Consider the following 10462-nt stretch of genomic DNA (forward strand, 5'->3'; position numbering starts at 1 on the left):
TCCCTACTCTCTCTGGTGAGTCCTCTCACCAACTTCACCTCTGGCTTACACCCCAATTCTTGTATGCATAAATAAATAAATCTTTTTATTATAATTTTATTTTTATATTCCCCATAAAATTGCAGCCCCCTTATTTGACTCCAATCCACCTTTCCCTGCCCCCCCCCTCCCATAGCATGTCTCTGGTTCGTAGTTGTTCGTTGATATTGTTTTTTTTCTTTCTTATAGTTATTCTTTTTCCTGGTCCCTTATTTAGGTTTTCTAGATTCCTGCTGTGAGTGAGACCATCCGGTATTTTTCTTTTTCTTTCTGGCTTATTTCGCTGAGCATGATCGTTAAAAAGAAGTCAGGAATATAGATTTTACCAAAGAAACTACAATAATCTTCCCGCTACTACTACAAACAGGTTGGTCCGCGGCAACAACAATGGTAACTTGCTTAGGTTGGGAGTGGGGGTCAACAAACCTAGTCATCCCAAAACAAGCCTACACAATAAAATCCACCAAAAGCAATATACTAGAGTGTGTAGCAACAATATCTTTCTATGCAAATTGTTTCATACTTTACATAAAAGCAAGGCCACTATGTCACTAATGAGAGTACAGGAAGGAAAAAATCCACACTGAAAGTCAAACAGTCTTCAGTCTTGGTTTCACCTGTCTCTTCTAGTCAGAATCTAATAACAGATACATCATTTTTGGATTGTCAGACTAGCAAGTCATGTTTTACCAAAGGTCAGAAGCAGCTGAAGAAACAACTGTTTGAACAAACTAAATGCTGTTACATGAGGCATTGGACTTCCAAGACTGCGTGTGGCTACAATGACCGGTGACCACCTAACTGGGTAAAAGGAAGGCTATCCATTATCCAAACAGACCCACCTCCTCCTGCCTCTAGTTATAATAGCCAAAGAAACAAACGAAAAAAGGGCTTTTTTGATTCTTCAAAGCGAACTGTGAAAAAGGTCAGCAATATATTAACAGCCACAATGGACAAGGGAAAGCAAAACAGTGTTTGAAAAAATCTTGCCACCAGAAAGCTTTGTATATCAAAAGAAACGATCACAAAAACAAAAAAGCAAACTACAGAATGAAAAAAAAAATTTGTACATCATACATCTCCAAAATTTACAAAGTTCTTATACAATCCAACAACAACAAAAATAAACAAACAACCCAATCCAAAAAAAATGGGAAAAGTGCCTAAAAGAAGACACTTTTCTAAAGATGACACTCAGATGGCCTACAGATACATAAAAAATTGTTCAGTATCACTTATAACAGAAATACAAATCAAAACCACTTTGAGGACCTCCCTGGTAGTGCAAGGGGTTTAGCACTGCATTATGAAGCAATCTGCAGCCTCTGCAGCATGAGTTCAATCCCCAGCCAGCCAGGGAGAAACCCACATGGCGAGGCAGATCTCTCCTGCTTCGCCCGCGGCTCCCCTCAGCAGCGTATTTCAGTCAGCCCGCCTACTCTGTTCCCCACTCTGTCTCTGGTGAGTCCTCTCACCCCCCACACCTCTGGCTTGTACCCCATAAATTAATAAATCTTTAAAAAAAAAAAAAACACTTTGAGACACACCTCATCCATGTGAGAATAGTCCAAATAAAAAAAGAATGGAATCAACAATGTTGGTGAGATTATGGTAAAAAGGACCCTCATCCACTTTTGGTGAGACTATAAGTTGGTGCAGCCCCTGTGAAAAACAGTATGATGATTTCTTATTAAACAAAAATGAAAACTTGTATGTTTCAGCAATGCCTCTATTAGGTATTTATCCTAATAATATGAAAATGTTAGTACAAAAATATTTATCCCCACCCATGTACATAGCAGCACTGTCCACAATTGCCAAGTCATGGAACCAACCTAAGTGCCTTTCAGCAGAGGAATAAAGTGTGGAATATATATTCAATGGAATATTACACAACTGTGAAAAAAGATGAGAGTGGCATTTGAGACAAAATGGATGGACCTCAGGATGATTATCTTAAGTGAAATACCTAAAAAAGTGAAAGACAGATATCAGATGGTTTCATCTTTGGACTATAAATAACAAAAAAAAAATACACAGGCAAAATACAGTAGAACTAAATCTTGCACTCAGCGAAAGAATATAATGGTTACCAGAGGGAATGGGGGAAAGGAGGGGATGGCATGTGGGATATTAGTACAGGTGAATGGAATATGTGCACATATGGAAGAGAAAAATGTAATCCCAAAAATTAAAATAAAAATTGAAGGGCCTCCCTGGTGGCACAGTGGTTGAGCGCTGGTTTGCGAAGCTGCCTGCGGCCTCTGTGGCGCCGGTTCGATCCCTGGCTGCTCCCCGGCCACCAGAGGAGGGTCCCACATGGCGCGCAGACCTCTCCTGCCACCTGCTGCTGCCCTCAGCAGTGTACTTGGGTCCTTCTGCCTGCTCTGCTCCCCGCTCTGGCTCTGGTGAATTCTCTCACCCTCCCGCGCTTCTGACTGTACCCAGTGCTTGTATAAACCAAACAAACAAACAAACAAATAAATAAATAAGACATGCCTCTAGAAAATTTAAAAAATAAATAAATAAATAAATAAATAAAATAAAAATTGAAAAAAGAAAAGAATCTTGCTAAACATTTGTTCATCTTTTTCTGTATTAGCCAGAATATTTTAACTGGTTTATTTGGAAACTTCAGATTTACATGCCTCATCTCCTCAGATGCCTCACAGATCAGAAAACAGTCTACCTGGGGCTCTATAGCCATGGAAGAAAGCTTTCTCTATCTACCCTGGTGGCAGGCAAAACTGGCTCCACGTCACCAAGCATGTCTAAACTCAAAGCTTCCTACAGACTAGGCATCGAATCCTGTCCTCCAGGGTTCCAAGGTCCATGTCTGTCTCAGGATTGGCTTCAGGGTAGTCTGGAAAACAATTCTGTCTTGAGGGAAGGGTGCTTGGTTGATTGTATCCGCACTGTTTAACAACCCACTTGGGCTTCAAGGGACACTCTAGCTGTGTGTGCTCAGCCCACTGTCCAAGCTTTCATCACTAGAGTAGTAGGTTCTGAAGCAGGTTGGACCTACTGGTCATCATCGTTGCTCTCAAGAGCTCCTGAGACAACCCAGAAACTGATATTGGATTTTGCATCTGACCACCCTGCTCCAGTGTTGATGGTAAGAGCTCACTACTGACATTTTGGAGAATTTGCTGTGTTGGGATTGCTAGTCTGTGTTGCTTTAGTTTTAGTCTCTTTCTCCATCTGTAGCTGCTTCAGCCACACCTACAGCTGCTTGTTGGAGCTAATGCCACCCATCACACCTCCCTGTGGGCTGGGGGTGGGGTGGGGTGTGTGGAAAAACTGCTTCATGGGAGGGCTCTGGCTGATTCTCTGGTTCATAGCAAAACAAGGGTCAAGTCTTCGGTCTAGTAAACAGGTGGTCTCGTTCTTACAGTTCATATAGTCAATATTTCCATCCTTAGTCATGGCATATGCCCCTCAGGATAGAGACATCAGTAAGACCTGTTGCCAAGTTCATTATATTCTGCTGTACTGGGGGTCTGGTTGGGGGTGAGATATTCATCTGGGTCCTGCCACGTGTTACCTGATGGGTATGATTTAATAAGTATCTCTGACCAAATGTCTCTGCCACCTCCTAGCTTGACCAGCAGAAGTACCTCATCAGATATCTCAAAACAAGACTGATGGAGGAGCTGAGTGGTACGTGCAGCTGCTGGGACAGAGACCACTCTGGTGGAGGTCTGGGTCGCGGGAGACAAGGTGCCCACCTGCAGGAAGCTGGAGAGTAAAGCACTGGCATGGACTTGCTGCAGAGTCAGGGCTCCTGCAGTGTCTGAGCCAGTCCTGGCTTGTCCGTGGAGGGTCTTGGTCTATACGTTTGAGAAGGAGTCCAGCAGCTTCTGCAGTGGCATGGGCACCCTCTGAAGCATGCGTGCTGGTGACCTTGGGGGTTGGGCCAGTATTGAACGGCAACGCCAGATCCTGCCTCTCAGGCCCTAGTCATGCAGGGTCTGGAGGGAAGTGTGGGTAGGTGGCCCACAACGCTGCCTGGGAGCCGAAGTGCAGTGGTCCTGGACCCCGGAAGGAGGGCCCTGGCCCTGGGGGCAGCGTCAGGGGCAGGGCTCCTGTGCCCTGGGTGGCTGGCTAAGACAGTGGCTGCTGCCAGGCACCCACGGTTTCCACCCACCCCGGCGGAAGTGCACCCGAGCAGTGCCAGCGCAGGCGACAGGGGCCTCCTGTCTGGAGGGAGTGGCTCTCTCCTTGCAGTCAGGGGTGGCAGGAAGGTGGTGAGTTGCTGCTGTAGCCAGCATCGCATCCTGCCCTTGCTTCAAGTCCTGTCTGCTTTGCGGTATCCCATCGCATCCTGCTCCGCATCTAACCGAGCATCCACTTGGTGTCCACAGCCGCCCCGCGCAATCCCGGCAGAGTGGCCAGCCTTGTCCCAAGCCCCGATCCGGTGTCTGATGGCTGAGACTTCGGGCCATCAGACTCAGGAAAACGTTCTGGCCTGTGCCCTTTGCCAGCTGCCTCTCTCCTCTCCCTCTGACTTTTTCCTCTCCATAGTTCCGTTTTAATGACAATCTATCTTCTAAGAAATCCTTAAGAACTCTGTTAATTTCCCCAACTTCTATAGGCTCAATCATTGTCCTATTACCCCATACAATATTGAGAAAACCCAGAGAGCAAAGGGATGGCATTCCCCTCTGTGCAAGACCCCAGAGGACAGTACTCACCAATGACTTAGGAGGCAGTTTTCCAGGACCTTGCTGCCTACAGGATTCTTCTCCCAGAAGTTTTTATGGCCAGACAACTCTCCCAGAATTCTATTCTTTTATCTTGTTGCCACGCCTTGACACAGGAACTATCTTTCAAAGTCAAACTTCTGTCTGCCAATCTTTGCACTGAGCTTTAATCCATTTACTAACTGAGTGGATTATTGGGAGAGCCTAGTGGGCTGGAAACCTGCTTGTTCTCTGGGGAGGCTGCTGGTGGAAGGTTTGGCACAGAACTTGCATTTAGATGAGACTCTAAGTCTGAAGTTATAGACTCTGAGACTGAAGGCCCCGCACCTGCTTAGAACATCACCCCCCACCCCTTCTCCCCGTCCATGTTAGATGAACAATTTGCACACCAAAAAGAGGAAGAATGCAAGATCCACAGAACACACTCAGGGTGGATGCAGAAGTGAAAGCCAGGTTTTCCGACTTCACTGTTGTCCCTCAACCAACATGGTTCCACCAGATATTTCCTATCCTTATGCTAAGCAGTGGGCCATCCTAAGCCAAGAAAATAAGCCTACAGTCTCTGCCCTTGGAAGTTTAGGAAAACAACACATCACTTTGAATTACATGGAAGGAAAGCCACACTGAGCTCAATAGAGTCTATAAACTTCTTTCAGAGGTTGACAACAAGCCTACTGACCCACTGATCAGGTACAGAAGTGGTGTGGACTAAGATGGCAGAAGAGGGTGTGAGCTGATCTCTCAGCCCCACCTCCAGAGGGCGCCATGGAGGAATTTTCCCCCTAGGCCCACAAACACTGCTGGCTAGTTAAAACCATCCACAGCATCACAGATGCGGTTTTGAATTAAAACCTTCACTTTGAGCCAGCATGCATTACCACACGGTTGTAAAACACTTTTCATGTTTGCTTTAAGGAAGATGGGTGTGTTCAAGAGACTTAACAGCACTGAGCTCTTTCAAGTGAAAGTCGAGACAGTTTACTCAGGAACTCAGTTATCTCCCAAATCAAGGCCATTGTAGGACCAGGCTGAACTGCCTGTGCTAGCCCAAGTATACAAAAAAATGCTGAGCTCTGTTGAAGCCCTGTGCAAGCACTGTGGTGGGTGGGCTTTGGCACTTCAAACCCTGACCAAAAAAAAAAAAAAAAAACCTGCTTGTGAGGACATACATGACAGAGGACACAGACACCCCTCTTACGGGGACACTCACATGAAAGTGTTTCTAAGAAATATTAGGAGAAAAAAATCATGAGATAATTAATTTTATAGGAGCCCCTTTTTGTGAAAGCAGTAAGACAAAATGCAACCTCTGTATACACGCAGGCAACGCTATAGAAATGTGGAGGGAATGGGGTGCAGAGATACTCACCCAACAGAATCTGGACTCTCTCATTTAGGGGAGCAGGATGAAGTCAGACTCTCAGTCTAAGGCTATTTATGTATTGTCAGAACAATTCACAGTGAACCAATGCACACTGACTATGTACTGTATACAAAACAAATTTTAAAAAGCAAGTCCCAAAAAGACAGGGTCTTACAAACGCAGGAATTTACATTCACATATTGTATTTTTCAGTCTAATCACAACTACACTTTTCTTTATCTCAGACAGAGAAGGCCAACTGATTTGCTTAACACTAGATTCAAACATCCCCAGGCACCTAGAGAGATGGGTAGTCTATGCAGCAATGCTTCCACAAATACACAAGCACTTATACTGTCAAGCACTTGTTTTCCCACAAAGTAGAAATTATATCCAGCACTATATATTTATTGGGATCTGCTGTTAGAATCTGTTACCTTGGTCAATTCATGACTTCACCCAATTAACAGTTATTGAGTGCCTGCTGTGTACCAGGCTATTTGGATTCTGTGAGAGTCACTTAGGATTTATAAAGCAAGTAGTAAAGAAAAGGATATTGTACCAGGGGAAAAAAATTAAAGACATCACCAAAAAATGCATCCTGTACTCAGGATTGAGTACACAGGTGTGCTAATGCTGCCTCTTATTAGAATCACATGCTTGGGTATCAGGCTGCCTTGCTGGATTCTGACTTCCTTGAAGGGAGAACATGAATTTTTTTGTCTGTGGAACTGGGCTGGGGCTTGAGTTTTTGATATAGTAGCCATAGATTCATCCATCCAATCAGTCTACAAATACGTGTTTAGTACCCATGAAGGGTTAAGCATTACATTTGGCCCCTGGGAGAGGAGATGAATGATGCTGGGTCTTCCTGGTGTCGCAGGTGGTTAAGCGCAGCACTGTAAAGCTGTCCGAAGCCTCTGCAGTGCCAGTTCAATCTCCGCTGGCCGCAGAGATACCCACATGGCAGGGCAGACCTCTCCTGTCCCACCCGCTGCTCCCCTCAGCAGTGTATTTCAGTCAGTCTGCCTGTTCTGTTCACTGCTGTCTCTGGTGAATCCTCTCACCCTCCCACACATCTGACCTGTACCCTGGCTCTTGTATAAATAAATAAATCTAAAAAAAAAAAAAGAGAGAGAGATGAACGATGCTTACTAGCTAATTGAGGGGGGCAGTGAGTGCAAGCCACAAGGTGTAAACAAGGGAGAATTTCAGATTTGAATAGACTATGAAAGAAATACAGGAAATTAACAACTTGAGATGAGCAGATTTGTACTTTCAAGGAGGTGGTTAGGGGGAACCCTTAGATGACACCGCAGGGGAGACTGCAGACAGGAGGAGAAAAAAAATGTTGCAAATGGAGGGAAACTGCTCCATTGAAAAGATGCTGGATGCAGAAAGAACTTGGTTTGTTCTAGAAGCAGAGAGGAAACCAATGTGGCTGAAATGAGAATGAGATGTTAGTGAGGTCAACAGAAATCCATTCAGGTAAGAAGTTGTTGAAAGGTCTTAAATAACAGAGCACTTGAATCTGACTGATTATTTAAAAAGACAAAAAGAAAATACTTATGATGCTGTGTGAATAGAATGGACTATCAGAGAGCAAAAGAGGAATAGGAGATGCCAGTTAGGACGGACGGACTGACAGACAGACGGATGGTTTGGATAGTTAAATGGATACAAGGATGGATAGTTGAATGGATGGAGGGAGGAATAAGTGGGTGGGTGGGTGGAATGGGTGGATGGGTTAATGGTAGATGGATGGAAGGTATAGTGAGAGGAAAAAAAGGAATATGTGAGTAAATAACTGACTATGAAAGAACAAGCCCTATGAGAGTCATTGGGCTGATATATTTTAGTTAAAATTGGTTAAGTCAAATTTCAAAAGACAAAAACAAATTCTTTTCAGTGCCAGAATAATTGTCTAAAAGACTGCCTTGAGAAAGATGATATATACTTAATAATATGTTTACAGGCAGATTTGTTTAAAAACATTGTTCTAGTCATTATATTTTAAACATAATCATGTCCTCTGTCATAGCAATTCCACCCCTAGAGTTCTAAAAAAAATGCATAGATTTTTGTATAAAGAATAAGTTATCTATGTATTGGAAAGGGACTTAACAAATTATGCACATTTGTTCTAACAGAGTACACATAGCTATCAAAATATAGGCTGTTGTTGTATATATTCTAACATGGACCAATGACCACTTGTAAGTGGTGGTGGGAAAGGCAAGTTACTGTGTGTGTGTGTGTGTGTGTGTGTGTGTGTGTTCTGAGAGAGTAGAGAACTTTAAACCACAGCCTCTGCTTTTTGGTGGTTGATATTGTAGCCACTAGCCACCCACGGCTATTGACCACCTAATTAAAAAGGGGACTTACTCAGAATAGAGATTTGATCTAAATGTAAAATACTCACTGGATTTTAGATATTTACAATGACCAAAAAAAAAAACAGTAAACTGATTAATGAGATTTACATTCATGCTACATGACAATAATACTTTTAACGTTTCATATCGAGTTAAAATTGCATGGCTGAAGTTAATTTTCCCTGTTTCCTTTTACTGTTATGCATGTGACTAGTAGAAAATTTAAAATGGCCTTTGCAGCTGGACAGTGCTCTCTACTGGACAGTGCCCCGCTAGCAGGGGAAAGCAGAGAGCCTGACTGCTCTGGAGAGTCGGACTGGGCAGAAGGTGTGATGGGGACAGGGAATAGGGACTTAGAGCTTCAACCTAAACTATATTATAGTCTTCCAAAAGCATTTAATTTTTAAATGCACATTAGGAAATCCAGGCAACATCAGTAGTTTATTTACTAGCATTGTGCTAATGTTCATTTCTTGGTTTTGACAAATGCCCTAGGGTTCTGACAGCTGTTTGCATTGGAGGAAATATGAATACAGGACCTCTCTGTAATGTTGTTACTTTTCTGTAAAGCTCAAAATTACTTCAAAATCAGAAGTACAAAGAAAACAACAAGAAGGGAAACAATTTAAGAAGAAACATCCCCTACACCTTCATCTCAGCACACTCTAAGGTGACTGGCTCCAGACTGACTTGTCCCACTCAGAGTCCCCATAAACACGTTTGCTGGAAACAAGCAGCTAGGATTGTTCACTGTGCATTTTCTTAGTTATTACCTGAAGTACCAGCAATTCAGATCACTCTCTCCTTCCAGGATGATAAGAAGTTGTCTGGCTGGGTTTATTAAGAATGTTTGTTAAAATGGGAATGTGAGGGCCTCCCCTGGTGGCGCTGCAGTTGAGCACTGGGCTGCAAAGCTGCCTGCAGCCTCTGCAGCGCAGGTTCCATCCCCTGACAAAGGTGAGGGTCCCACATGGCACCACAGACCTCTCCTGCCAAGCCCGCTGCTCCCCTGAGCAGTGTATTTCGTCAGTCTGCCTGTTCTGTTCCCTGTTCTGGCTCTGGTGAATTCTCTCACCCTCCCGTGCTTCTGACTGTACCCAGTGCTTGTATAAATAAATAAATAAATCTTTAAAAAAAAAAAAAAAGGGAAAGTGGCTGGTGAGAATGAGGAAAAACACCAATTCTCTGAGAATTTTGCAACTGGAGATCAGAAAGCCCCATCTCCGTGGATTCCTTACTTCAGCTCTTAGATTTAGCGAATACTAAGGTCAAGAGATGTTTGCTAAGATCTTGTGGTGAACCTTGGGATAAAGAAATATATCATGGCTTCCCTAGTAGCGCAAGGGGTTAAGCTTCAGCACTACAAAGCAATCCGCTGCTTCTACAGCACAAATTTAACCCCTGGTCAGCCAGGCGCAGCAGACCTCTCCTGTCTCGCCCACTACTCCCCTCAGCAGTGTACATCGGTCAGTCTGCCTATTCTGTTCCCCACTCTGTCTCTTGTGGATCCTCTCATCCCCATCCCCCGACACTTCTGGCCTGTACCCCAGTTCTTGTATGGATAAATAAATAAAACTTTAAAAAAAAGGAAATCAAGCAATCTATGTTATTAGCATAACAAATGTATGACGCCTACATTTATACAGTGGTTCAACACATGTGTTTGGATCAAGAAGAAAATTCAGTGTACTGAGTCATAATGGCAAGTTAAAATATGAGATAAAATGAAAACAGATTAGATGTAGCTATATAGAGATTTCAGAGCTGATCAAAGATACACACTGCATTGGAATGTAAAATATTTCTGCATCACAGGAACAAAGTTTAAGAAGAATGAAAAAGTACAAAATGTAGACCTGACAAAGGATAGCGAATTTATCTTAAAATAATGTGCATATTTAAACAGATGTCCCACCACAACCATCACACAGGAATAGCTTAAATAACCATTTTTTTAATCTTATTACTTTCTCTAGAAAAAG

At 43.4% G+C, this 10462-nt stretch overlaps 1 pseudogene; it reads right to left on the reverse strand.

Moving 5' to 3' along the window:
* Positions 1 to 2736: 2736 nt before the first annotated feature.
* LOC119236873 (transcriptional coactivator YAP1-like) lies at positions 2737 to 4643 on the reverse strand (annotated as a pseudogene).
* Positions 4644 to 10462: the final 5819 nt, after the last annotated feature.

This window comes from Talpa occidentalis, unplaced genomic scaffold (genome assembly GCF_014898055.3).
Source record: "Talpa occidentalis isolate TD23 unplaced genomic scaffold, MPIMG_talOcc4v2.1 talOcc4.9, whole genome shotgun sequence".
Taxonomy (NCBI): domain Eukaryota; kingdom Metazoa; phylum Chordata; class Mammalia; order Eulipotyphla; family Talpidae; genus Talpa; species Talpa occidentalis.